At 47.8% G+C, this 26,339-nt stretch overlaps 18 non-coding genes across 18 annotated transcripts; all 18 read left to right on the top strand.

Annotated features, from left to right (window-relative positions):
- The first annotated feature begins 307 nt into the window (after positions 1-307).
- Positions 308-498, top strand: LOC142703582 (U2 spliceosomal RNA). Its single transcript, XR_012867607.1, has one exon. It is a non-coding gene; the product is annotated as a U2 spliceosomal RNA (small nuclear RNA).
- Positions 499-1,786: 1,288 nt separating this feature from the next.
- On the top strand, positions 1,787-1,977 carry LOC142703580 (U2 spliceosomal RNA). Its single transcript, XR_012867605.1, has one exon. It is a non-coding gene; the product is annotated as a U2 spliceosomal RNA (small nuclear RNA).
- A 1,284-nt stretch (positions 1,978-3,261) lies between these two features.
- LOC142703579 (U2 spliceosomal RNA) lies at positions 3,262-3,452 on the top strand. Its single transcript, XR_012867604.1, has one exon. It is a non-coding gene; the product is annotated as a U2 spliceosomal RNA (small nuclear RNA).
- Positions 3,453-4,732: 1,280 nt separating this feature from the next.
- Positions 4,733-4,923, top strand: LOC142703578 (U2 spliceosomal RNA). The gene has a single exon (XR_012867603.1). It is a non-coding gene; the product is annotated as a U2 spliceosomal RNA (small nuclear RNA).
- Positions 4,924-6,203: 1,280 nt separating this feature from the next.
- On the top strand, positions 6,204-6,394 carry LOC142703577 (U2 spliceosomal RNA). The gene has a single exon (XR_012867602.1). It is a non-coding gene; the product is annotated as a U2 spliceosomal RNA (small nuclear RNA).
- Positions 6,395-7,678: 1,284 nt separating this feature from the next.
- Positions 7,679-7,869, top strand: LOC142703576 (U2 spliceosomal RNA). The gene has a single exon (XR_012867601.1). It is a non-coding gene; the product is annotated as a U2 spliceosomal RNA (small nuclear RNA).
- Positions 7,870-9,141: 1,272 nt separating this feature from the next.
- Positions 9,142-9,332, top strand: LOC142703575 (U2 spliceosomal RNA). Its single transcript, XR_012867600.1, has one exon. It is a non-coding gene; the product is annotated as a U2 spliceosomal RNA (small nuclear RNA).
- A 1,280-nt stretch (positions 9,333-10,612) lies between these two features.
- LOC142703574 (U2 spliceosomal RNA) lies at positions 10,613-10,803 on the top strand. Its single transcript, XR_012867599.1, has one exon. It is a non-coding gene; the product is annotated as a U2 spliceosomal RNA (small nuclear RNA).
- Positions 10,804-12,091: 1,288 nt separating this feature from the next.
- On the top strand, positions 12,092-12,282 carry LOC142703573 (U2 spliceosomal RNA). The gene has a single exon (XR_012867598.1). It is a non-coding gene; the product is annotated as a U2 spliceosomal RNA (small nuclear RNA).
- A 1,284-nt stretch (positions 12,283-13,566) lies between these two features.
- On the top strand, positions 13,567-13,757 carry LOC142703571 (U2 spliceosomal RNA). Its single transcript, XR_012867597.1, has one exon. It is a non-coding gene; the product is annotated as a U2 spliceosomal RNA (small nuclear RNA).
- A 1,288-nt stretch (positions 13,758-15,045) lies between these two features.
- On the top strand, positions 15,046-15,236 carry LOC142703570 (U2 spliceosomal RNA). The gene has a single exon (XR_012867596.1). It is a non-coding gene; the product is annotated as a U2 spliceosomal RNA (small nuclear RNA).
- Positions 15,237-16,520: 1,284 nt separating this feature from the next.
- Positions 16,521-16,711, top strand: LOC142703600 (U2 spliceosomal RNA). The gene has a single exon (XR_012867623.1). It is a non-coding gene; the product is annotated as a U2 spliceosomal RNA (small nuclear RNA).
- A 1,288-nt stretch (positions 16,712-17,999) lies between these two features.
- Positions 18,000-18,190, top strand: LOC142703603 (U2 spliceosomal RNA). The gene has a single exon (XR_012867626.1). It is a non-coding gene; the product is annotated as a U2 spliceosomal RNA (small nuclear RNA).
- Positions 18,191-19,482: 1,292 nt separating this feature from the next.
- LOC142703599 (U2 spliceosomal RNA) lies at positions 19,483-19,673 on the top strand. Its single transcript, XR_012867622.1, has one exon. It is a non-coding gene; the product is annotated as a U2 spliceosomal RNA (small nuclear RNA).
- Positions 19,674-20,961: 1,288 nt separating this feature from the next.
- Positions 20,962-21,152, top strand: LOC142703602 (U2 spliceosomal RNA). Its single transcript, XR_012867625.1, has one exon. It is a non-coding gene; the product is annotated as a U2 spliceosomal RNA (small nuclear RNA).
- Positions 21,153-22,424: 1,272 nt separating this feature from the next.
- Positions 22,425-22,615, top strand: LOC142703593 (U2 spliceosomal RNA). The gene has a single exon (XR_012867617.1). It is a non-coding gene; the product is annotated as a U2 spliceosomal RNA (small nuclear RNA).
- A 1,296-nt stretch (positions 22,616-23,911) lies between these two features.
- On the top strand, positions 23,912-24,102 carry LOC142703581 (U2 spliceosomal RNA). The gene has a single exon (XR_012867606.1). It is a non-coding gene; the product is annotated as a U2 spliceosomal RNA (small nuclear RNA).
- A 1,288-nt stretch (positions 24,103-25,390) lies between these two features.
- Positions 25,391-25,581, top strand: LOC142703569 (U2 spliceosomal RNA). Its single transcript, XR_012867595.1, has one exon. It is a non-coding gene; the product is annotated as a U2 spliceosomal RNA (small nuclear RNA).
- Positions 25,582-26,339: the final 758 nt, after the last annotated feature.

Below are 26,339 nucleotides of genomic sequence, written 5' to 3'. Positions count from 1 at the left end.
ACAAGGGGTGGCTGTGGGCATGCACTTGCTGCCGCTGCCAGTGTTTATCTGCATGGCAGCAGGGCATTTGGGCGTTGCCAGGAAGGCGTTTTTATGTAGATTCCTCCTCTTTCAGCACTGCATTGTGGTGCAAGCAAAAGAAGCAAATCCTGTCTGGCTTCCTCTCCGGCCTTTATTCACCTCCCGTGTAGCTGTGAGTGTGTGAGCCTGCAGGGCCCCATGGAATTGCCTAGAAGTAGGCTGAATCGCTGCAAGGGCTGAACAGCAGTATCGGGCAGGCTCGGGCAACGCGCGGCCCGTTCGGGTTATCGCTTCTCGGCCTTTTGGCTAAGATCAAGTGTAGTATCTGTTCTTATCAGTTTAATATCTGATACGTCCCCTATCTGGGGACCATATATTAAATGGATTTTTAGAACAGGGAGATGGAAATAGAGCTTGCTCTGTCCACTCCACGCATTGACCTGGTATTGCAGTATTTCCAGGACCGGTGCACCCTTTCCTTATGTGTTGACTAAAAGCAGATTCCAAAAGTGTTTTTTGTCTTTGCTATTGTTTCTGTCTTTCTGAAGGGATCTCCCCTTTTAATCCCATTATTTCAACACCTGTTGGACAATGCATGAGTGATAATGAGCTCATTGATTAAATGCAATTAATGAATAGATTGCCACCTCTTGTTGTGTGTCGTCTGTGTTTCTGTGTTTCCGGCATTTCACATTGGAACACCTCATTCACCTTCCTTGTCTTCTCTCCGCCCTCCCTTTTAGGTAAGTTAAAGAGCTGCACCTGAGCCAGCCACTGATTGATTGATTGATTGATTGATTGATTGATTGATTGATTGATTGATTGATGCAGCACAACAGTCAAATAGTGGAGTGGAGTAGGGGAACAGCAAACAGCCAATAAAGCAGCCCGCCCGCTCGCCTGCCCGCCACAATGGACCTACCTGTGTACACTAGATGGATGTGATGGAATGTACTGTCGTCCCTACATTTCAAGAAGAAGTAAGAATTGCAGTTGCAACAAAGCCTTGCTTGCCTACAAAGAGAGCAGCAATTTGGATTTGTTACTATGTTACCTAGAAGAATAACAAACTGTGCAAGGATGGAGGTTGTAGGAGCAAGGAGAAGTTGTCTGTAAAGTTGGTGGATGCCTATTTTCCATTTTGCAGTCCCTTGTCTCCCTCTTGTGGCCTCCTGGAGGCAACTAGCTGTGCAAAAAAAAGACAGCCTGGCGGCCGGCTGTTGCAGTGTTGCCCTCTCAGGCAACACTGAGTGACTGACTGAGCCTCACCGTCTTATATAAAGTTCAGACGGAACTTTGCACGTGTCATAGTGGAGCCCTCAGGATTCCAGAGCCAGCTTTCTGACATCATAATGGGGCCTCAGAGATAAAAGCCTGGGCCCAGGCAGTGTTGGTCAGTGCTGCTCAGCAGGCAGCACTGGACTGGACTGGATTACAGCTGATACAAGGTGTGAAGGAACAAGGGGTGGCTGTGGGCATGCACTTGCTGCCGCTGCCAGTGTTTATCTGCATGGCAGCAGGGCATTTGGGCGTTGCCAGGAAGGCGTTTTTATGTAGATTCCTCCTCTTTCAGCACTGCATTGTGGTGCAAGCAAAAGAAGCAAATCCTGTCTGGCTTCCTCTCCGGCCTTTATTCACCTCCCGTGTAGCTGTGAGTGTGTGAGCCTGCAGGGCCCCATGGAATTGCCTAGAAGTAGGCTGAATCGCTGCAAGGGCTGAACAGCAGTATCGGGCAGGCTCGGGCAACGCGCGGCCCGTTCGGGTTATCGCTTCTCGGCCTTTTGGCTAAGATCAAGTGTAGTATCTGTTCTTATCAGTTTAATATCTGATACGTCCCCTATCTGGGGACCATATATTAAATGGATTTTTAGAACAGGGAGATGGAAATAGAGCTTGCTCTGTCCACTCCACGCATTGACCTGGTATTGCAGTATTTCCAGGACCGGTGCACCCTTTCCTTATGTGTTGACTAAAAGCAGATTCCAAAAGTGTTTTTTGTCTTTGCTATTGTTTCTGTCTTTCTGAAGGGATCTCCCCTTTTAATCCCATTATTTCAACACCTGTTGGACAATGCATGAGTGATAATGAGCTCATTGATTAAATGCAATTAATGAATAGATTGCCACCTCTTGTTGTGTGTCGTCTGTGTTTCTGTGTTTCCGGCATTTCACATTGGAACACCTCATTCACCTTCCTTGTCTTCTCTCCGCCCTCCCTTTTAGGTAAGTTAAAGAGCTGCACCTGAGCCAGCCACTGATTGATTGATTGATTGATTGATTGATTGATTGATTGATTGATTGATGCAGCACAACAGTCAAATAGTGGAGTGGAGTAGGGGAACAGCAAACAGCCAATAAAGCAGCCCGCCCGCTCGCCTGCCCGCCACAATGGACCTACCTGTGTACACTAGATGGATGTGATGGAATGTACTGTCGTCCCTACATTTCAAGAAGAAGTAAGAATTGCAGTTGCAACAAAGCCTTGCTTGCCTACAAAGAGAGCAGCAATTTGGATTTGTTACTATGTTACCTAGAAGAATAACAAACTGTGCAAGGATGGAGGTTGTAGGAGCAAGGAGAAGTTGTCTGTAAAGTTGGTGGATGCCTATTTTCCATTTTGCAGTCCCTTGTCTCCCTCTTGTGGCCTCCTGGAGGCAACTAGCTGTGCAAAAAAAAGACAGCCTGGCGGCCGGCTGTTGCAGTGTTGCCCTCTCAGGCAACACTGAGTGACTGACTGAGCCTCACCGTCTTATATAAAGTTCAGACGGAACTTTGCACGTGTCATAGTGGAGCCCTCAGGATTCCAGAGCCAGCTTTCTGACATCATAATGGGGCCTCAGAGATAAAAGCCTGGGCCCAGGCAGTGTTGGTCAGTGCTGCTCAGCAGGCAGCACTGGACTGGACTGGATTACAGCTGATACAAGGTGTGAAGGAACAAGGGGTGGCTGTGGGCATGCACTTGCTGCCGCTGCCAGTGTTTATCTGCATGGCAGCAGGGCATTTGGGCGTTGCCAGGAAGGCGTTTTTATGTAGATTCCTCCTCTTTCAGCACTGCATTGTGGTGCAAGCAAAAGAAGCAAATCCTGTCTGGCTTCCTCTCCGGCCTTTATTCACCTCCCGTGTAGCTGTGAGTGTGTGAGCCTGCAGGGCCCCATGGAATTGCCTAGAAGTAGGCTGAATCGCTGCAAGGGCTGAACAGCAGTATCGGGCAGGCTCGGGCAACGCGCGGCCCGTTCGGGTTATCGCTTCTCGGCCTTTTGGCTAAGATCAAGTGTAGTATCTGTTCTTATCAGTTTAATATCTGATACGTCCCCTATCTGGGGACCATATATTAAATGGATTTTTAGAACAGGGAGATGGAAATAGAGCTTGCTCTGTCCACTCCACGCATTGACCTGGTATTGCAGTATTTCCAGGACCGGTGCACCCTTTCCTTATGTGTTGACTAAAAGCAGATTCCAAAAGTGTTTTTTGTCTTTGCTATTGTTTCTGTCTTTCTGAAGGGATCTCCCCTTTTAATCCCATTATTTCAACACCTGTTGGACAATGCATGAGTGATAATGAGCTCATTGATTAAATGCAATTAATGAATAGATTGCCACCTCTTGTTGTGTGTCGTCTGTGTTTCTGTGTTTCCGGCATTTCACATTGGAACACCTCATTCACCTTCCTTGTCTTCTCTCCGCCCTCCCTTTTAGGTAAGTTAAAGAGCTGCACCTGAGCCAGCCACTGATTGATTGATTGATTGATTGATTGATTGATTGATTGATTGATGCAGCACAACAGTCAAATAGTGGAGTGGAGTAGGGGAACAGCAAACAGCCAATAAAGCAGCCCGCCCGCTCGCCTGCCCGCCACAATGGACCTACCTGTGTACACTAGATGGATGTGATGGAATGTACTGTCGTCCCTACATTTCAAGAAGAAGTAAGAATTGCAGTTGCAACAAAGCCTTGCTTGCCTACAAAGAGAGCAGCAATTTGGATTTGTTACTATGTTACCTAGAAGAATAACAAACTGTGCAAGGATGGAGGTTGTAGGAGCAAGGAGCAGTTGTCTGTAAAGTTGGTGGATGCCTATTTTCCATTTTGCAGTCCCTTGTCTCCCTCTTGTGGCCTCCTGGAGGCAACTAGCTGTGCAAAAAAAAGACAGCCTGGCGGCCGGCTGTTGCAGTGTTGCCCTCTCAGGCAACACTGAGTGACTGACTGAGCCTCACCGTCTTATATAAAGTTCAGACGGAACTTTGCACGTGTCATAGTGGAGCCCTCAGGATTCCAGAGCCAGCTTTCTGACATCATAATGGGGCCTCAGAGATAAAAGCCTGGGCCCAGGCAGTGTTGGTCAGTGCTGCTCAGCAGGCAGCACTGGACTGGACTGGATTACAGCTGATACAAGGTGTGAAGGAACAAGGGGTGGCTGTGGGCATGCACTTGCTGCCGCTGCCAGTGTTTATCTGCATGGCAGCAGGGCATTTGGGCGTTGCCAGGAAGGCGTTTTTATGTAGATTCCTCCTCTTTCAGCACTGCATTGTGGTGCAAGCAAAAGAAGCAAATCCTGTCTGGCTTCCTCTCCGGCCTTTATTCACCTCCCGTGTAGCTGTGAGTGTGTGAGCCTGCAGGGCCCCATGGAATTGCCTAGAAGTAGGCTGAATCGCTGCAAGGGCTGAACAGCAGTATCGGGCAGGCTCGGGCAACGCGCGGCCCGTTCGGGTTATCGCTTCTCGGCCTTTTGGCTAAGATCAAGTGTAGTATCTGTTCTTATCAGTTTAATATCTGATACGTCCCCTATCTGGGGACCATATATTAAATGGATTTTTAGAACAGGGAGATGGAAATAGAGCTTGCTCTGTCCACTCCACGCATTGACCTGGTATTGCAGTATTTCCAGGACCGGTGCACCCTTTCCTTATGTGTTGACTAAAAGCAGATTCCAAAAGTGTTTTTTGTCTTTGCTATTGTTTCTGTCTTTCTGAAGGGATCTCCCCTTTTAATCCCATTATTTCAACACCTGTTGGACAATGCATGAGTGATAATGAGCTCATTGATTAAATGCAATTAATGAATAGATTGCCACCTCTTGTTGTGTGTCGTCTGTGTTTCTGTGTTTCCGGCATTTCACATTGGAACACCTCATTCACCTTCCTTGTCTTCTCTCCGCCCTCCCTTTTAGGTAAGTTAAAGAGCTGCACCTGAGCCAGCCACTGATTGATTGATTGATTGATTGATTGATTGATTGATTGATTGATGCAGCACAACAGTCAAATAGTGGAGTGGAGTAGGGGAACAGCAAACAGCCAATAAAGCAGCCCGCCCGCTCGCCTGCCCGCCACAATGGACCTACCTGTGTACACTAGATGGATGTGATGGAATGTACTGTCGTCCCTACATTTCAAGAAGAAGTAAGAATTGCAGTTGCAACAAAGCCTTGCTTGCCTACAAAGAGAGCAGCAATTTGGATTTGTTACTATGTTACCTAGAAGAATAACAAACTGTGCAAGGATGGAGGTTGTAGGAGCAAGGAGCAGTTGTCTGTAAAGTTGGTGGATGCCTATTTTTCATTTTGCAGTCCCTTGTCTCCCTCTTGTGGCCTCCTGGAGGCAACTAGCTGTGCAAAAAAAAGACAGCCTGGCGGCCGGCTGTTGCAGTGTTGCCCTCTCAGGCAACACTGAGTGACTGACTGAGCCTCACCGTCTTATATAAAGTTCAGACGGAACTTTGCACGTGTCATAGTGGAGCCCTCAGGATTCCAGAGCCAGCTTTCTGACATCATAATGGGGCCTCAGAGATAAAAGCCTGGGCCCAGGCAGTGTTGGTCAGTGCTGCTCAGCAGGCAGCACTGGACTGGACTGGATTACAGCTGATACAAGGTGTGAAGGAACAAGGGGTGGCTGTGGGCATGCACTTGCTGCCGCTGCCAGTGTTTATCTGCATGGCAGCAGGGCATTTGGGCGTTGCCAGGAAGGCGTTTTTATGTAGATTCCTCCTCTTTCAGCACTGCATTGTGGTGCAAGCAAAAGAAGCAAATCCTGTCTGGCTTCCTCTCCGGCCTTTATTCACCTCCCGTGTAGCTGTGAGTGTGTGAGCCTGCAGGGCCCCATGGAATTGCCTAGAAGTAGGCTGAATCGCTGCAAGGGCTGAACAGCAGTATCGGGCAGGCTCGGGCAACGCGCGGCCCGTTCGGGTTATCGCTTCTCGGCCTTTTGGCTAAGATCAAGTGTAGTATCTGTTCTTATCAGTTTAATATCTGATACGTCCCCTATCTGGGGACCATATATTAAATGGATTTTTAGAACAGGGAGATGGAAATAGAGCTTGCTCTGTCCACTCCACGCATTGACCTGGTATTGCAGTATTTCCAGGACCGGTGCACCCTTTCCTTATGTGTTGACTAAAAGCAGATTCCAAAAGTGTTTTTTGTCTTTGCTATTGTTTCTGTCTTTCTGAAGGGATCTCCCCTTTTAATCCCATTATTTCAACACCTGTTGGACAATGCATGAGTGATAATGAGCTCATTGATTAAATGCAATTAATGAATAGATTGCCACCTCTTGTTGTGTGTCGTCTGTGTTTCTGTGTTTCCGGCATTTCACATTGGAACACCTCATTCACCTTCCTTGTCTTCTCTCCGCCCTCCCTTTTAGGTAAGTTAAAGAGCTGCACCTGAGCCAGCCACTGATTGATTGATTGATTGATTGATTGATTGATTGATTGATTGATTGATGCAGCACAACAGTCAAATAGTGGAGTGGAGTAGGGGAACAGCAAACAGCCAATAAAGCAGCCCGCCCGCTCGCCTGCCCGCCACAATGGACCTACCTGTGTACACTAGATGGATGTGATGGAATGTACTGTCGTCCCTACATTTCAAGAAGAAGTAAGAATTGCAGTTGCAACAAAGCCTTGCTTGCCTACAAAGAGAGCAGCAATTTGGATTTGTTACTATGTTACCTAGAAGAATAACAAACTGTGCAAGGATGGAGGTTGTAGGAGCAAGGAGAAGTTGTCTGTAAAGTTGGTGGATGCCTATTTTCCATTTTGCAGTCCCTTGTCTCCCTCTTGTGGCCTCCTGGAGGCAACTAGCTGTGCAAAAAAAAGACAGCCTGGCGGCCGGCTGTTGCAGTGTTGCCCTCTCAGGCAACACTGAGTGACTGACTGAGCCTCACCGTCTTATATAAAGTTCAGACGGAACTTTGCACGTGTCATAGTGGAGCCCTCAGGATTCCAGAGCCAGCTTTCTGACATCATAATGGGGCCTCAGAGATAAAAGCCTGGGCCCAGGCAGTGTTGGTCAGTGCTGCTCAGCAGGCAGCACTGGACTGGACTGGATTACAGCTGATACAAGGTGTGAAGGAACAAGGGGTGGCTGTGGGCATGCACTTGCTGCCGCTGCCAGTGTTTATCTGCATGGCAGCAGGGCATTTGGGCGTTGCCAGGAAGGCGTTTTTATGTAGATTCCTCCTCTTTCAGCACTGCATTGTGGTGCAAGCAAAAGAAGCAAATCCTGTCTGGCTTCCTCTCCGGCCTTTATTCACCTCCCGTGTAGCTGTGAGTGTGTGAGCCTGCAGGGCCCCATGGAATTGCCTAGAAGTAGGCTGAATCGCTGCAAGGGCTGAACAGCAGTATCGGGCAGGCTCGGGCAACGCGCGGCCCGTTCGGGTTATCGCTTCTCGGCCTTTTGGCTAAGATCAAGTGTAGTATCTGTTCTTATCAGTTTAATATCTGATACGTCCCCTATCTGGGGACCATATATTAAATGGATTTTTAGAACAGGGAGATGGAAATAGAGCTTGCTCTGTCCACTCCACGCATTGACCTGGTATTGCAGTATTTCCAGGACCGGTGCACCCTTTCCTTATGTGTTGACTAAAAGCAGATTCCAAAAGTGTTTTTTGTCTTTGCTATTGTTTCTGTCTTTCTGAAGGGATCTCCCCTTTTAATCCCATTATTTCAACACCTGTTGGACAATGCATGAGTGATAATGAGCTCATTGATTAAATGCAATTAATGAATAGATTGCCACCTCTTGTTGTGTGTCGTCTGTGTTTCTGTGTTTCCGGCATTTCACATTGGAACACCTCATTCACCTTCCTTGTCTTCTCTCCGCCCTCCCTTTTAGGTAAGTTAAAGAGCTGCACCTGAGCCAGCCACTGATTGATTGATTGATTGATTGATTGATTGATTGATGCAGCACAACAGTCAAATAGTGGAGTGGAGTAGGGGAACAGCAAACAGCCAATAAAGCAGCCCGCCCGCTCGCCTGCCCGCCACAATGGACCTACCTGTGTACACTAGATGGATGTGATGGAATGTACTGTCGTCCCTACATTTCAAGAAGAAGTAAGAATTGCAGTTGCAACAAAGCCTTGCTTGCCTACAAAGAGAGCAGCAATTTGGATTTGTTACTATGTTACCTAGAAGAATAACAAACTGTGCAAGGATGGAGGTTGTAGGAGCAAGGAGCAGTTGTCTGTAAAGTTGGTGGATGCCTATTTTTCATTTTGCAGTCCCTTGTCTCCCTCTTGTGGCCTCCTGGAGGCAACTAGCTGTGCAAAAAAAAGACAGCCTGGCGGCCGGCTGTTGCAGTGTTGCCCTCTCAGGCAACACTGAGTGACTGACTGAGCCTCACCGTCTTATATAAAGTTCAGACGGAACTTTGCACGTGTCATAGTGGAGCCCTCAGGATTCCAGAGCCAGCTTTCTGACATCATAATGGGGCCTCAGAGATAAAAGCCTGGGCCCAGGCAGTGTTGGTCAGTGCTGCTCAGCAGGCAGCACTGGACTGGACTGGATTACAGCTGATACAAGGTGTGAAGGAACAAGGGGTGGCTGTGGGCATGCACTTGCTGCCGCTGCCAGTGTTTATCTGCATGGCAGCAGGGCATTTGGGCGTTGCCAGGAAGGCGTTTTTATGTAGATTCCTCCTCTTTCAGCACTGCATTGTGGTGCAAGCAAAAGAAGCAAATCCTGTCTGGCTTCCTCTCCGGCCTTTATTCACCTCCCGTGTAGCTGTGAGTGTGTGAGCCTGCAGGGCCCCATGGAATTGCCTAGAAGTAGGCTGAATCGCTGCAAGGGCTGAACAGCAGTATCGGGCAGGCTCGGGCAACGCGCGGCCCGTTCGGGTTATCGCTTCTCGGCCTTTTGGCTAAGATCAAGTGTAGTATCTGTTCTTATCAGTTTAATATCTGATACGTCCCCTATCTGGGGACCATATATTAAATGGATTTTTAGAACAGGGAGATGGAAATAGAGCTTGCTCTGTCCACTCCACGCATTGACCTGGTATTGCAGTATTTCCAGGACCGGTGCACCCTTTCCTTATGTGTTGACTAAAAGCAGATTCCAAAAGTGTTTTTTGTCTTTGCTATTGTTTCTGTCTTTCTGAAGGGATCTCCCCTTTTAATCCCATTATTTCAACACCTGTTGGACAATGCATGAGTGATAATGAGCTCATTGATTAAATGCAATTAATGAATAGATTGCCACCTCTTGTTGTGTGTCGTCTGTGTTTCTGTGTTTCCGGCATTTCACATTGGAACACCTCATTCACCTTCCTTGTCTTCTCTCCGCCCTCCCTTTTAGGTAAGTTAAAGAGCTGCACCTGAGCCAGCCACTGATTGATTGATTGATTGATTGATTGATTGATTGATTGATTGATGCAGCACAACAGTCAAATAGTGGAGTGGAGTAGGGGAACAGCAAACAGCCAATAAAGCAGCCCGCCCGCTCGCCTGCCCGCCACAATGGACCTACCTGTGTACACTAGATGGATGTGATGGAATGTACTGTCGTCCCTACATTTCAAGAAGAAGTAAGAATTGCAGTTGCAACAAAGCCTTGCTTGCCTACAAAGAGAGCAGCAATTTGGATTTGTTACTATGTTACCTAGAAGAATAACAAACTGTGCAAGGATGGAGGTTGTAGGAGCAAGGAGAAGTTGTCTGTAAAGTTGGTGGATGCCTATTTTCCATTTTGCAGTCCCTTGTCTCCCTCTTGTGGCCTCCTGGAGGCAACTAGCTGTGCAAAAAAAAGACAGCCTGGCGGCCGGCTGTTGCAGTGTTGCCCTCTCAGGCAACACTGAGTGACTGACTGAGCCTCACCGTCTTATATAAAGTTCAGACGGAACTTTGCACGTGTCATAGTGGAGCCCTCAGGATTCCAGAGCCAGCTTTCTGACATCATAATGGGGCCTCAGAGATAAAAGCCTGGGCCCAGGCAGTGTTGGTCAGTGCTGCTCAGCAGGCAGCACTGGACTGGACTGGATTACAGCTGATACAAGGTGTGAAGGAACAAGGGGTGGCTGTGGGCATGCACTTGCTGCCGCTGCCAGTGTTTATCTGCATGGCAGCAGGGCATTTGGGCGTTGCCAGGAAGGCGTTTTTATGTAGATTCCTCCTCTTTCAGCACTGCATTGTGGTGCAAGCAAAAGAAGCAAATCCTGTCTGGCTTCCTCTCCGGCCTTTATTCACCTCCCGTGTAGCTGTGAGTGTGTGAGCCTGCAGGGCCCCATGGAATTGCCTAGAAGTAGGCTGAATCGCTGCAAGGGCTGAACAGCAGTATCGGGCAGGCTCGGGCAACGCGCGGCCCGTTCGGGTTATCGCTTCTCGGCCTTTTGGCTAAGATCAAGTGTAGTATCTGTTCTTATCAGTTTAATATCTGATACGTCCCCTATCTGGGGACCATATATTAAATGGATTTTTAGAACAGGGAGATGGAAATAGAGCTTGCTCTGTCCACTCCACGCATTGACCTGGTATTGCAGTATTTCCAGGACCGGTGCACCCTTTCCTTATGTGTTGACTAAAAGCAGATTCCAAAAGTGTTTTTTGTCTTTGCTATTGTTTCTGTCTTTCTGAAGGGATCTCCCCTTTTAATCCCATTATTTCAACACCTGTTGGACAATGCATGAGTGATAATGAGCTCATTGATTAAATGCAATTAATGAATAGATTGCCACCTCTTGTTGTGTGTCGTCTGTGTTTCTGTGTTTCCGGCATTTCACATTGGAACACCTCATTCACCTTCCTTGTCTTCTCTCCGCCCTCCCTTTTAGGTAAGTTAAAGAGCTGCACCTGAGCCAGCCACTGATTGATTGATTGATTGATTGATTGATTGATTGATTGATTGATTGATTGATGCAGCACAACAGTCAAATAGTGGAGTGGAGTAGGGGAACAGCAAACAGCCAATAAAGCAGCCCGCCCGCTCGCCTGCCCGCCACAATGGACCTACCTGTGTACACTAGATGGATGTGATGGAATGTACTGTCGTCCCTACATTTCAAGAAGAAGTAAGAATTGCAGTTGCAACAAAGCCTTGCTTGCCTACAAAGAGAGCAGCAATTTGGATTTGTTACTATGTTACCTAGAAGAATAACAAACTGTGCAAGGATGGAGGTTGTAGGAGCAAGGAGAAGTTGTCTGTAAAGTTGGTGGATGCCTATTTTCCATTTTGCAGTCCCTTGTCTCCCTCTTGTGGCCTCCTGGAGGCAACTAGCTGTGCAAAAAAAAGACAGCCTGGCGGCCGGCTGTTGCAGTGTTGCCCTCTCAGGCAACACTGAGTGACTGACTGAGCCTCACCGTCTTATATAAAGTTCAGACGGAACTTTGCACGTGTCATAGTGGAGCCCTCAGGATTCCAGAGCCAGCTTTCTGACATCATAATGGGGCCTCAGAGATAAAAGCCTGGGCCCAGGCAGTGTTGGTCAGTGCTGCTCAGCAGGCAGCACTGGACTGGACTGGATTACAGCTGATACAACGTGTGAAGGAACAAGGGGTGGCTGTGGGCATGCACTTGCTGCCGCTGCCAGTGTTTATCTGCATGGCAGCAGGGCATTTGGGCGTTGCCAGGAAGGCGTTTTTATGTAGATTCCTCCTCTTTCAGCACTGCATTGTGGTGCAAGCAAAAGAAGCAAATCCTGTCTGGCTTCCTCTCCGGCCTTTATTCACCTCCCGTGTAGCTGTGAGTGTGTGAGCCTGCAGGGCCCCATGGAATTGCCTAGAAGTAGGCTGAATCGCTGCAAGGGCTGAACAGCAGTATCGGGCAGGCTCGGGCAACGCGCGGCCCGTTCGGGTTATCGCTTCTCGGCCTTTTGGCTAAGATCAAGTGTAGTATCTGTTCTTATCAGTTTAATATCTGATACGTCCCCTATCTGGGGACCATATATTAAATGGATTTTTAGAACAGGGAGATGGAAATAGAGCTTGCTCTGTCCACTCCACGCATTGACCTGGTATTGCAGTATTTCCAGGACCGGTGCACCCTTTCCTTATGTGTTGACTAAAAGCAGATTCCAAAAGTGTTTTTTGTCTTTGCTATTGTTTCTGTCTTTCTGAAGGGATCTCCCCTTTTAATCCCATTATTTCAACACCTGTTGGACAATGCATGAGTGATAATGAGCTCATTGATTAAATGCAATTAATGAATAGATTGCCACCTCTTGTTGTGTGTCGTCTGTGTTTCTGTGTTTCCGGCATTTCACATTGGAACACCTCATTCACCTTCCTTGTCTTCTCTCCGCCCTCCCTTTTAGGTAAGTTAAAGAGCTGCACCTGAGCCAGCCACTGATTGATTGATTGATTGATTGATTGATTGATTGATTGATTGATTGATGCAGCACAACAGTCAAATAGTGGAGTGGAGTAGGGGAACAGCAAACAGCCAATAAAGCAGCCCGCCCGCTCGCCTGCCCGCCACAATGGACCTACCTGTGTACACTAGATGGATGTGATGGAATGTACTGTCGTCCCTACATTTCAAGAAGAAGTAAGAATTGCAGTTGCAACAAAGCCTTGCTTGCCTACAAAGAGAGCAGCAATTTGGATTTGTTACTATGTTACCTAGAAGAATAACAAACTGTGCAAGGATGGAGGTTGTAGGAGCAAGGAGAAGTTGTCTGTAAAGTTGGTGGATGCCTATTTTCCATTTTGCAGTCCCTTGTCTCCCTCTTGTGGCCTCCTGGAGGCAACTAGCTGTGCAAAAAAAAGACAGCCTGGCGGCCGGCTGTTGCAGTGTTGCCCTCTCAGGCAACACTGAGTGACTGACTGAGCCTCACCGTCTTATATAAAGTTCAGACGGAACTTTGCACGTGTCATAGTGGAGCCCTCAGGATTCCAGAGCCAGCTTTCTGACATCATAATGGGGCCTCAGAGATAAAAGCCTGGGCCCAGGCAGTGTTGGTCAGTGCTGCTCAGCAGGCAGCACTGGACTGGACTGGATTACAGCTGATACAACGTGTGAAGGAACAAGGGGTGGCTGTGGGCATGCACTTGCTGCCGCTGCCAGTGTTTATCTGCATGGCAGCAGGGCATTTGGGCGTTGCCAGGAAGGCGTTTTTATGTAGATTCCTCCTCTTTCAGCACTGCATTGTGGTGCAAGCAAAAGAAGCAAATCCTGTCTGGCTTCCTCTCCGGCCTTTATTCACCTCCCGTGTAGCTGTGAGTGTGTGAGCCTGCAGGGCCCCATGGAATTGCCTAGAAGTAGGCTGAATCGCTGCAAGGGCTGAACAGCAGTATTGGGCAGGCTCGGGCAACGCGCGGCCCGTTCGGGTTATCGCTTCTCGGCCTTTTGGCTAAGATCAAGTGTAGTATCTGTTCTTATCAGTTTAATATCTGATACGTCCCCTATCTGGGGACCATATATTAAATGGATTTTTAGAACAGGGAGATGGAAATAGAGCTTGCTCTGTCCACTCCACGCATTGACCTGGTATTGCAGTATTTCCAGGACCGGTGCACCCTTTCCTTATGTGTTGACTAAAAGCAGATTCCAAAAGTGTTTTTTGTCTTTGCTATTGTTTCTGTCTTTCTGAAGGGATCTCCCCTTTTAATCCCATTATTTCAACACCTGTTGGACAATGCATGAGTGATAATGAGCTCATTGATTAAATGCAATTAATGAATAGATTGCCACCTCTTGTTGTGTGTCGTCTGTGTTTCTGTGTTTCCGGCATTTCACATTGGAACACCTCATTCACCTTCCTTGTCTTCTCTCCGCCCTCCCTTTTAGGTAAGTTAAAGAGCTGCACCTGAGCCAGCCACTGATTGATTGATTGATTGATTGATTGATTGATTGATTGATTGATTGATTGATGCAGCACAACAGTCAAATAGTGGAGTGGAGTAGGGGAACAGCAAACAGCCAATAAAGCAGCCCGCCCGCTCGCCTGCCCGCCACAATGGACCTACCTGTGTACACTAGATGGATGTGATGGAATGTACTGTCGTCCCTACATTTCAAGAAGAAGTAAGAATTGCAGTTGCAACAAAGCCTTGCTTGCCTACAAAGAGAGCAGCAATTTGGATTTGTTACTATGTTACCTAGAAGAATAACAAACTGTGCAAGGATGGAGGTTGTAGGAGCAAGGAGAAGTTGTCTGTAAAGTTGGTGGATGCCTATTTTCCATTTTGCAGTCCCTTGTCTCCCTCTTGTGGCCTCCTGGAGGCAACTAGCTGTGCAAAAAAAAGACAGCCTGGCGGCCGGCTGTTGCAGTGTTGCCCTCTCAGGCAACACTGAGTGACTGACTGAGCCTCACCGTCTTATATAAAGTTCAGACGGAACTTTGCACGTGTCATAGTGGAGCCCTCAGGATTCCAGAGCCAGCTTTCTGACATCATAATGGGGCCTCAGAGATAAAAGCCTGGGCCCAGGCAGTGTTGGTCAGTGCTGCTCAGCAGGCAGCACTGGACTGGACTGGATTACAGCTGATACAAGGTGTGAAGGAACAAGGGGTGGCTGTGGGCATGCACTTGCTGCCGCTGCCAGTGTTTATCTGCATGGCAGCAGGGCATTTGGGCGTTGCCAGGAAGGCGTTTTTATGTAGATTCCTCCTCTTTCAGCACTGCATTGTGGTGCAAGCAAAAGAAGCAAATCCTGTCTGGCTTCCTCTCCGGCCTTTATTCACCTCCCGTGTAGCTGTGAGTGTGTGAGCCTGCAGGGCCCCATGGAATTGCCTAGAAGTAGGCTGAATCGCTGCAAGGGCTGAACAGCAGTATCGGGCAGGCTCGGGCAACGCGCGGCCCGTTCGGGTTATCGCTTCTCGGCCTTTTGGCTAAGATCAAGTGTAGTATCTGTTCTTATCAGTTTAATATCTGATACGTCCCCTATCTGGGGACCATATATTAAATGGATTTTTAGAACAGGGAGATGGAAATAGAGCTTGCTCTGTCCACTCCACGCATTGACCTGGTATTGCAGTATTTCCAGGACCGGTGCACCCTTTCCTTATGTGTTGACTAAAAGCAGATTCCAAAAGTGTTTTTTGTCTTTGCTATTGTTTCTGTCTTTCTGAAGGGATCTCCCCTTTTAATCCCATTATTTCAACACCTGTTGGACAATGCATGAGTGATAATGAGCTCATTGATTAAATGCAATTAATGAATAGATTGCCACCTCTTGTTGTGTGTCGTCTGTGTTTCTGTGTTTCCGGCATTTCACATTGGAACACCTCATTCACCTTCCTTGTCTTCTCTCCGCCCTCCCTTTTAGGTAAGTTAAAGAGCTGCACCTGAGCCAGCCACTGATTGATTGATTGATTGATTGATTGATTGATTGATTGATTGATTGATGCAGCACAACAGTCAAATAGTGGAGTGGAGTAGGGGAACAGCAAACAGCCAATAAAGCAGCCCGCCCGCTCGCCTGCCCGCCACAATGGACCTACCTGTGTACACTAGATGGATGTGATGGAATGTACTGTCGTCCCTACATTTCAAGAAGAAGTAAGAATTGCAGTTGCAACAAAGCCTTGCTTGCCTACAAAGAGAGCAGCAATTTGGATTTGTTACTATGTTACCTAGAAGAATAACAAACTGTGCAAGGATGGAGGTTGTAGGAGCAAGGAGAAGTTGTCTGTAAAGTTGGTGGATGCCTATTTTCCATTTTGCAGTCCCTTGTCTCCCTCTTGTGGCCTCCTGGAGGCAACTAGCTGTGCAAAAAAAAGACAGCCTGGCGGCCGGCTGTTGCAGTGTTGCCCTCTCAGGCAACACTGAGTGACTGACTGAGCCTCACCGTCTTATATAAAGTTCAGACGGAACTTTGCACGTGTCATAGTGGAGCCCTCAGGATTCCAGAGCCAGCTTTCTGACATCATAATGGGGCCTCAGAGATAAAAGCCTGGGCCCAGGCAGTGTTGGTCAGTGCTGCTCAGCAGGCAGCACTGGACTGGACTGGATTACAGCTGATACAAGGTGTGAAGGAACAAGGGGTGGCTGTGGGCATGCACTTGCTGCCGCTGCCAGTGTTTATCTGCATGGCAGCAGGGCATTTGGGCGTTGCCAGGAAGGCGTTTTTATGTAGATTCCTCCTCTTTCAGCACTGCATTGTGGTGCAAGCAAAAGAAGCAAATCCTGTCTGGCTTCCTCTCCGGCCTTTATTCACCTCCCGTGTAGCTGTGAGTGTGTGAGCCTGCAGGGCCCCATGCAATTGCCTAGAAGTAGGCTGAATCGCTGCAAGGGCTGAACAGCAGTATCGGGCAGGCTCGGGCAACGCGCGGCCCGTTCGGGTTATCGCTTCTCGGCCTTTTGGCTAAGATCAAGTGTAGTATCTGTTGTTATCAGTTTAATATCTGATACGTCCCCTATCTGGGGACCATATATTAAATGGATTTTTAGAACAGGGAGATGGAAATAGAGCTTGCTCTGTCCACTCCACGCATTGACCTGGTATTGCAGTATTTCCAGGACCGGTGCACCCTTTCCTTATGTGTTGACTAAAAGCAGATTCCAAAAGTGTTTTTTGTCTTTGCTATTGTTTCTGTCTTTCTGAAGGGATCTCCCCTTTTAATCCCATTATTTCAACACCTGTTGGACAATGCATGAGTGATAATGAGCTCATTGATTAAATGCAATTAATGAATAGATTGCCACCTCTTGTTGTGTGTCGTCTGTGTTTCTGTGTTTCCGGCATTTCACATTGGAACACCTCATTCACCTTCCTTGTCTTCTCTCCGCCCTCCCTTTTAGGTAAGTTAAAGAGCTGCACCTGAGCCAGCCACTGATTGATTGATTGATTGATTGATTGATTGATTGATTGATTGATTGATTGATGCAGCACAACAGTCAAATAGTGGAGTGGAGTAGGGGAACAGCAAACAGCCAATAAAGCAGCCCGCCCGCTCGCCTGCCCGCCACAATGGACCTACCTGTGTACACTAGATGGATGTGATGGAATGTACTGTCGTCCCTACATTTCAAGAAGAAGTAAGAATTGCAGTTGCAACAAAGCCTTGCTTGCCTACAAAGAGAGCAGCAATTTGGATTTGTTACTATGTTACCTAGAAGAATAACAAACTGTGCAAGGATGGAGGTTGTAGGAGCAAGGAGAAGTTGTCTGTAAAGTTGGTGGATGCCTATTTTCCATTTTGCAGTCCCTTGTCTCCCTCTTGTGGCCTCCTGGAGGCAACTAGCTGTGCAAAAAAAAGACAGCCTGGCGGCCGGCTGTTGCAGTGTTGCCCTCTCAGGCAACACTGAGTGACTGACTGAGCCTCACCGTCTTATATAAAGTTCAGACGGAACTTTGCACGTGTCATAGTGGAGCCCTCAGGATTCCAGAGCCAGCTTTCTGACATCATAATGGGGCCTCAGAGATAAAAGCCTGGGCCCAGGCAGTGTTGGTCAGTGCTGCTCAGCAGGCAGCACTGGACTGGACTGGATTACAGCTGATACAAGGTGTGAAGGAACAAGGGGTGGCTGTGGGCATGCACTTGCTGCCGCTGCCAGTGTTTATCTGCATGGCAGCAGGGCATTTGGGCGTTGCCAGGAAGGCGTTTTTATGTAGATTCCTCCTCTTTCAGCACTGCATTGTGGTGCAAGCAAAAGAAGCAAATCCTGTCTGGCTTCCTCTCCGGCCTTTATTCACCTCCCGTGTAGCTGTGAGTGTGTGAGCCTGCAGGGCCCCATGGAATTGCCTAGAAGTAGGCTGAATCGCTGCAAGGGCTGAACAGCAGTATCGGGCAGGCTCGGGCAACGCGCGGCCCGTTCGGGTTATCGCTTCTCGGCCTTTTGGCTAAGATCAAGTGTAGTATCTGTTCTTATCAGTTTAATATCTGATACGTCCCCTATCTGGGGACCATATATTAAATGGATTTTTAGAACAGGGAGATGGAAATAGAGCTTGCTCTGTCCACTCCACGCATTGACCTGGTATTGCAGTATTTCCAGGACCGGTGCACCCTTTCCTTATGTGTTGACTAAAAGCAGATTCCAAAAGTGTTTTTTGTCTTTGCTATTGTTTCTGTCTTTCTGAAGGGATCTCCCCTTTTAATCCCATTATTTCAACACCTGTTGGACAATGCATGAGTGATAATGAGCTCATTGATTAAATGCAATTAATGAATAGATTGCCACCTCTTGTTGTGTGTCGTCTGTGTTTCTGTGTTTCCGGCATTTCACATTGGAACACCTCATTCACCTTCCTTGTCTTCTCTCCGCCCTCCCTTTTAGGTAAGTTAAAGAGCTGCACCTGAGCCAGCCACTGATTGATTGATTGATTGATTGATTGATTGATTGATTGATTGATTGATTGATTGATGCAGCACAACAGTCAAATAGTGGAGTGGAGTAGGGGAACAGCAAACAGCCAATAAAGCAGCCCGCCCGCTCGCCTGCCCGCCACAATGGACCTACCTGTGTACACTAGATGGATGTGATGGAATGTACTGTCGTCCCTACATTTCAAGAAGAAGTAAGAATTGCAGTTGCAACAAAGCCTTGCTTGCCTACAAAGAGAGCAGCAATTTGGATTTGTTACTATGTTACCTAGAAGAATAACAAACTGTGCAAGGATGGAGGTTGTAGGAGCAAGGAGAAGTTGTCTGTAAAGTTGGTGGATGCCTATTTTCCATTTTGCAGTCCCTTGTCTCCCTCTTGTGGCCTCCTGGAGGCAACTAGCTGTGCAAAAAAAAGACAGCCTGGCGGCCGGCTGTTGCAGTGTTGCCCTCTCAGGCAACACTGAGTGACTGACTGAGCCTCACCGTCTTATATAAAGTTCAGACGGAACTTTGCACGTGTCATAGTGGAGCCCTCAGGATTCCAGAGCCAGCTTTCTGACATCATAATGGGGCCTCAGAGATAAAAGCCTGGGCCCAGGCAGTGTTGGTCAGTGCTGCTCAGCAGGCAGCACTGGACTGGACTGGATTACAGCTGATACAAGGTGTGAAGGAACAAGGGGTGGCTGTGGGCATGCACTTGCTGCCGCTGCCAGTGTTTATCTGCATGGCAGCAGGGCATTTGGGCGTTGCCAGGAAGGCGTTTTTATGTAGATTCCTCCTCTTTCAGCACTGCATTGTGGTGCAAGCAAAAGAAGCAAATCCTGTCTGGCTTCCTCTCCGGCCTTTATTCACCTCCCGTGTAGCTGTGAGTGTGTGAGCCTGCAGGGCCCCATGCAATTGCCTAGAAGTAGGCTGAATCGCTGCAAGGGCTGAACAGCAGTATCGGGCAGGCTCGGGCAACGCGCGGCCCGTTCGGGTTATCGCTTCTCGGCCTTTTGGCTAAGATCAAGTGTAGTATCTGTTGTTATCAGTTTAATATCTGATACGTCCCCTATCTGGGGACCATATATTAAATGGATTTTTAGAACAGGGAGATGGAAATAGAGCTTGCTCTGTCCACTCCACGCATTGACCTGGTATTGCAGTATTTCCAGGACCGGTGCACCCTTTCCTTATGTGTTGACTAAAAGCAGATTCCAAAAGTGTTTTTTGTCTTTGCTATTGTTTCTGTCTTTCTGAAGGGATCTCCCCTTTTAATCCCATTATTTCAACACCTGTTGGACAATGCATGAGTGATAATGAGCTCATTGATTAAATGCAATTAATGAATAGATTGCCACCTCTTGTTGTGTGTCGTCTGTGTTTCTGTGTTTCCGGCATTTCACATTGGAACACCTCATTCACCTTCCTTGTCTTCTCTCCGCCCTCCCTTTTAGGTAAGTTAAAGAGCTGCACCTGAGCCAGCCACTGATTGATTGATTGATTGATTGATTGATTGATTGATTGATTGATTGATTGATGCAGCACAACAGTCAAATAGTGGAGTGGAGTAGGGGAACAGCAAACAGCCAATAAAGCAGCCCGCCCGCTCGCCTGCCCGCCACAATGGACCTACCTGTGTACACTAGATGGATGTGATGGAATGTACTGTCGTCCCTACATTTCAAGAAGAAGTAAGAATTGCAGTTGCAACAAAGCCTTGCTTGCCTACAAAGAGAGCAGCAATTTGGATTTGTTACTATGTTACCTAGAAGAATAACAAACTGTGCAAGGATGGAGGTTGTAGGAGCAAGGAGAAGTTGTCTGTAAAGTTGGTGGATGCCTATTTTCCATTTTGCAGTCCCTTGTCTCCCTCTTGTGGCCTCCTGGAGGCAACTAGCTGTGCAAAAAAAAGACAGCCTGGCGGCCGGCTGTTGCAGTGTTGCCCTCTCAGGCAACACTGAGTGACTGACTGAGCCTCACCGTCTTATATAAAGTTCAGACGGAACTTTGCACGTGTCATAGTGGAGCCCTCAGGATTCCAGAGCCAGCTTTCTGACATCATAATGGGGCCTCAGAGATAAAAGCCTGGGCCCAGGCAGTGTTGGTCAGTGCTGCTCAGCAGGCAGCACTGGACTGGACTGGATTACAGCTGATACAAGGTGTGAAGGAACAAGGGGTGGCTGTGGGCATGCACTTGCTGCCGCTGCCAGTGTTTATCTGCATGGCAGCAGGGCATTTGGGCGTTGCCAGGAAGGCGTTTTTATGTAGATTCCTCCTCTTTCAGCACTGCATTGTGGTGCAAGCAAAAGAAGCAAATCCTGTCTGGCTTCCTCTCCGGCCTTTATTCACCTCCCGTGTAGCTGTGAGTGTGTGAGCCTGCAGGGCCCCATGGAATTGCCTAGAAGTAGGCTGAATCGCTGCAAGGGCTGAACAGCAGTATCGGGCAGGCTCGGGCAACGCGCGGCCCGTTCGGGTTATCGCTTCTCGGCCTTTTGGCTAAGATCAAGTGTAGTATCTGTTCTTATCAGTTTAATATCTGATACGTCCCCTATCTGGGGACCATATATTAAATGGATTTTTAGAACAGGGAGATGGAAATAGAGCTTGCTCTGTCCACTCCACGCATTGACCTGGTATTGCAGTATTTCCAGGACCGGTGCACCCTTTCCTTATGTGTTGACTAAAAGCAGATTCCAAAAGTGTTTTTTGTCTTTGCTATTGTTTCTGTCTTTCTGAAGGGATCTCCCCTTTTAATCCCATTATTTCAACACCTGTTGGACAATGCATGAGTGATAATGAGCTCATTGATTAAATGCAATTAATGAATAGATTGCCACCTCTTGTTGTGTGTCGTCTGTGTTTCTGTGTTTCCGGCATTTCACATTGGAACACCTCATTCACCTTCCTTGTCTTCTCTCCGCCCTCCCTTTTAGGTAAGTTAAAGAGCTGCACCTGAGCCAGCCACTGATTGATTGATTGATTGATTGATTGATTGATTGATGCAGCACAACAGTCAAATAGTGGAGTGGAGTAGGGGAACAGCAAACAGCCAATAAAGCAGCCCGCCCGCTCGCCTGCCCGCCACAATGGACCTACCTGTGTACACTAGATGGATGTGATGGAATGTACTGTCGTCCCTACATTTCAAGAAGAAGTAAGAATTGCAGTTGCAACAAAGCCTTGCTTGCCTACAAAGAGAGCAGCAATTTGGATTTGTTACTATGTTACCTAGAAGAATAACAAACTGTGCAAGGATGGAGGTTGTAGGAGCAAGGAGAAGTTGTCTGTAAAGTTGGTGGATGCCTATTTTCCATTTTGCAGTCCCTTGTCTCCCTCTTGTGGCCTCCTGGAGGCAACTAGCTGTGCAAAAAAAAGACAGCCTGGCGGCCGGCTGTTGCAGTGTTGCCCTCTCAGGCAACACTGAGTGACTGACTGAGCCTCACCGTCTTATATAAAGTTCAGACGGAACTTTGCACGTGTCATAGTGGAGCCCTCAGGATTCCAGAGCCAGCTTTCTGACATCATAATGGGGCCTCAGAGATAAAAGCCTGGGCCCAGGCAGTGTTGGTCAGTGCTGCTCAGCAGGCAGCACTGGACTGGACTGGATTACAGCTGATACAAGGTGTGAAGGAACAAGGGGTGGCTGTGGGCATGCACTTGTTGCCGCTGCCAGTGTTTATCTGCATGGCAGCAGGGCATTTGGGCATTGCCAGGAAGGCGTTTTTATGTAGATTCCTCCTCTTTCAGCACTGCATTGTGGTGCAAGCAAAAGAAGCAAATCCTGTCTGGCTTCCTCTCCGGCCTTTATTCACCTCCCGTGTAGCTGTGAGTGTGTGAGCCTGCAGGGCCCCATGGAATTGCCTAGAAGTAGGCTGAATCGCTGCAAGGGCTGAACAGCAGTATCGGGCAGGCTCGGGCAACGCGCGGCCCGTTCGGGTTATCGCTTCTCGGCCTTTTGGCTAAGATCAAGTGTAGTATCTGTTCTTATCAGTTTAATATCTGATACGTCCCCTATCTGGGGACCATATATTAAATGGATTTTTAGAACAGGGAGATGGAAATAGAGCTTGCTCTGTCCACTCCACGCATTGACCTGGTATTGCAGTATTTCCAGGACCGGTGCACCCTTTCCTTATGTGTTGACTAAAAGCAGATTCCAAAAGTGTTTTTTGTCTTTGCTATTGTTTCTGTCTTTCTGAAGGGATCTCCCCTTTTAATCCCATTATTTCAACACCTGTTGGACAATGCATGAGTGATAATGAGCTCATTGATTAAATGCAATTAATGAATAGATTGCCACCTCTTGTTGTGTGTCGTCTGTGTTTCTGTGTTTCCGGCATTTCACATTGGAACACCTCATTCACCTTCCTTGTCTTCTCTCCGCCCTCCCTTTTAGGTAAGTTAAAGAGCTGCACCTGAGCCAGCCACTGATTGATTGATTGATTGATTGATTGATTGATTGATTGATTGATTGATTGATTGATTGATGCAGCACAACAGTCAAATAGTGGAGTGGAGTAGGGGAACAGCAAACAGCCAATAAAGCAGCCCGCCCGCTCGCCTGCCCGCCACAATGGACCTACCTGTGTACACTAGATGGATGTGATGGAATGTACTGTCGTCCCTACATTTCAAGAAGAAGTAAGAATTGCAGTTGCAACAAAGCCTTGCTTGCCTACAAAGAGAGCAGCAATTTGGATTTGTTACTATGTTACCTAGAAGAATAACAAACTGTGCAAGGATGGAGGTTGTAGGAGCAAGGAGAAGTTGTCTGTAAAGTTGGTGGATGCCTATTTTCCATTTTGCAGTCCCTTGTCTCCCTCTTGTGGCCTCCTGGAGGCAACTAGCTGTGCAAAAAAAAGACAGCCTGGCGGCCGGCTGTTGCAGTGTTGCCCTCTCAGGCAACACTGAGTGACTGACTGAGCCTCACCGTCTTATATAAAGTTCAGACGGAACTTTGCACGTGTCATAGTGGAGCCCTCAGGATTCCAGAGCCAGCTTTCTGACATCATAATGGGGCCTCAGAGATAAAAGCCTGGGCCCAGGCAGTGTTGGTCAGTGCTGCTCAGCAGGCAGCACTGGACTGGACTGGATTACAGCTGATACAAGGTGTGAAGGAACAAGGGGTGGCTGTGGGCATGCACTTGCTGCCGCTGCCAGTGTTTATCTGCATGGCAGCAGGGCATTTGGGCGTTGCCAGGAAGGCGTTTTTATGTAGATTCCTCCTCTTTCAGCACTGCATTGTGGTGCAAGCAAAAGAAGCAAATCCTGTCTGGCTTCCTCTCCGGCCTTTATTCACCTCCCGTGTAGCTGTGAGTGTGTGAGCCTGCAGGGCCCCATGGAATTGCCTAGAAGTAGGCTGAATCGCTGCAAGGGCTGAACAGCAGTATCGGGCAGGCTCGGGCAACGCGCGGCCCGTTCGGGTTATCGCTTCTCGGCCTTTTGGCTAAGATCAAGTGTAGTATCTGTTCTTATCAGTTTAATATCTGATACGTCCCCTATCTGGGGACCATATATTAAATGGATTTTTAGAACAGGGAGATGGAAATAGAGCTTGCTCTGTCCACTCCACGCATTGACCTGGTATTGCAGTATTTCCAGGACCGGTGCACCCTTTCCTTATGTGTTGACTAAAAGCAGATTCCAAAAGTGTTTTTTGTCTTTGCTATTGTTTCTGTCTTTCTGAAGGGATCTCCCCTTTTAATCCCATTATTTCAACACCTGTTGGACAATGCATGAGTGATAATGAGCTCATTGATTAAATGCAATTAATGAATAGATTGCCACCTCTTGTTGTGTGTCGTCTGTGTTTCTGTGTTTCCGGCATTTCACATTGGAACACCTCATTCACCTTCCTTGTCTTCTCTCCGCCCTCCCTTTTAGGTAAGTTAAAGAGCTGCACCTGAGCCAGCCACTGATTGATTGATTGATTGATTGATTGATTGATTGATTGATTGATTGATTGATGCAGCACAACAGTCAAATAGTGGAGTGGAGTAGGGGAACAGCAAACAGCCAATAAAGCAGCCCGCCCGCTCGCCTGCCCGCCACAATGGACCTACCTGTGTACACTAGATGGATGTGATGGAATGTACTGTCGTCCCTACATTTCAAGAAGAAGTAAGAATTGCAGTTGCAACAAAGCCTTGCTTGCCTACAAAGAGAGCAGCAATTTGGATTTGTTACTATGTTACCTAGAAGAATAACAAACTGTGCAAGGATGGAGGTTGTAGGAGCAAGGAGAAGTTGTCTGTAAAGTTGGTGGATGCCTATTTTCCATTTTGCAGTCCCTTGTCTCCCTCTTGTGGCCTCCTGGAGGCAACTAGCTGTGCAAAAAAAAGACAGCCTGGCGGCCGGCTGTTGCAGTGTTGCCCTCTCAGGCAACACTGAGTGACTGACTGAGCCTCACCGTCTTATATAAAGTTCAGACGGAACTTTGCACGTGTCATAGTGGAGCCCTCAGGATTCCAGAGCCAGCTTTCTGACATCATAATGGGGCCTCAGAGATAAAAGCCTGGGCCCAGGCAGTGTTGGTCAGTGCTGCTCAGCAGGCAGCACTGGACTGGACTGGATTACAGCTGATACAAGGTGTGAAGGAACAAGGGGTGGCTGTGGGCATGCACTTGCTGCCGCTGCCAGTGTTTATCTGCATGGCAGCAGGGCATTTGGGCGTTGCCAGGAAGGCGTTTTTATGTAGATTCCTCCTCTTTCAGCACTGCATTGTGGTGCAAGCAAAAGAAGCAAATCCTGTCTGGCTTCCTCTCCGGCCTTTATTCACCTCCCGTGTAGCTGTGAGTGTGTGAGCCTGCAGGGCCCCATGGAATTGCCTAGAAGTAGGCTGAATCGCTGCAAGGGCTGAACAGCAGTATCGGGCAGGCTCGGGCAACGCGCGGCCCGTTCGGGTTATCGCTTCTCGGCCTTTTGGCTAAGATCAAGTGTAGTATCTGTTCTTATCAGTTTAATATCTGATACGTCCCCTATCTGGGGACCATATATTAAATGGATTTTTAGAACAGGGAGATGGAAATAGAGCTTGCTCTGTCCACTCCACGCATTGACCTGGTATTGCAGTATTTCCAGGACCGGTGCACCCTTTCCTTATGTGTTGACTAAAAGCAGATTCCAAAAGTGTTTTTTGTCTTTGCTATTGTTTCTGTCTTTCTGAAGGGATCTCCCCTTTTAATCCCATTATTTCAACACCTGTTGGACAATGCATGAGTGATAATGAGCTCATTGATTAAATGCAATTAATGAATAGATTGCCACCTCTTGTTGTGTGTCGTCTGTGTTTCTGTGTTTCCGGCATTTCACATTGGAACACCTCATTCACCTTCCTTGTCTTCTCTCCGCCCTCCCTTTTAGGTAAGTTAAAGAGCTGCACCTGAGCCAGCCACTGATTGATTGATTGATTGATTGATTGATTGATTGATTGATTGATTGATTGATGCAGCACAACAGTCAAATAGTGGAGTGGAGTAGGGGAACAGCAAACAGCCAATAAAGCAGCCCGCCCGCTCGCCTGCCCGCCACAATGGACCTACCTGTGTACACTAGATGGATGTGATGGAATGTACTGTCGTCCCTACATTTCAAGAAGAAGTAAGAATTGCAGTTGCAACAAAGCCTTGCTTGCCTACAAAGAGAGCAGCAATTTGGATTTGTTACTATGTTACCTAGAAGAATAACAAACTGTGCAAGGATGGAGGTTGTAGGAGCAAGGAGAAGTTGTCTGTAAAGTTGGTGGATGCCTATTTTCCATTTTGCAGTCCCTTGTCTCCCTCTTGTGGCCTCCTGGAGGCAACTAGCTGTGCAAAAAAAAGACAGCCTGGCGGCCGGCTGTTGCAGTGTTGCCCT

The sequence above is a fragment of the Rhinoderma darwinii genome, unplaced genomic scaffold, assembly GCF_050947455.1.
Source record: "Rhinoderma darwinii isolate aRhiDar2 unplaced genomic scaffold, aRhiDar2.hap1 Scaffold_285, whole genome shotgun sequence".
NCBI lineage: Eukaryota > Metazoa > Chordata > Amphibia > Anura > Rhinodermatidae > Rhinoderma > Rhinoderma darwinii.
The sequence above is the reverse complement of the archived record's forward strand: the minus strand, read 5'-3'. Positions and strand labels throughout refer to the sequence as shown.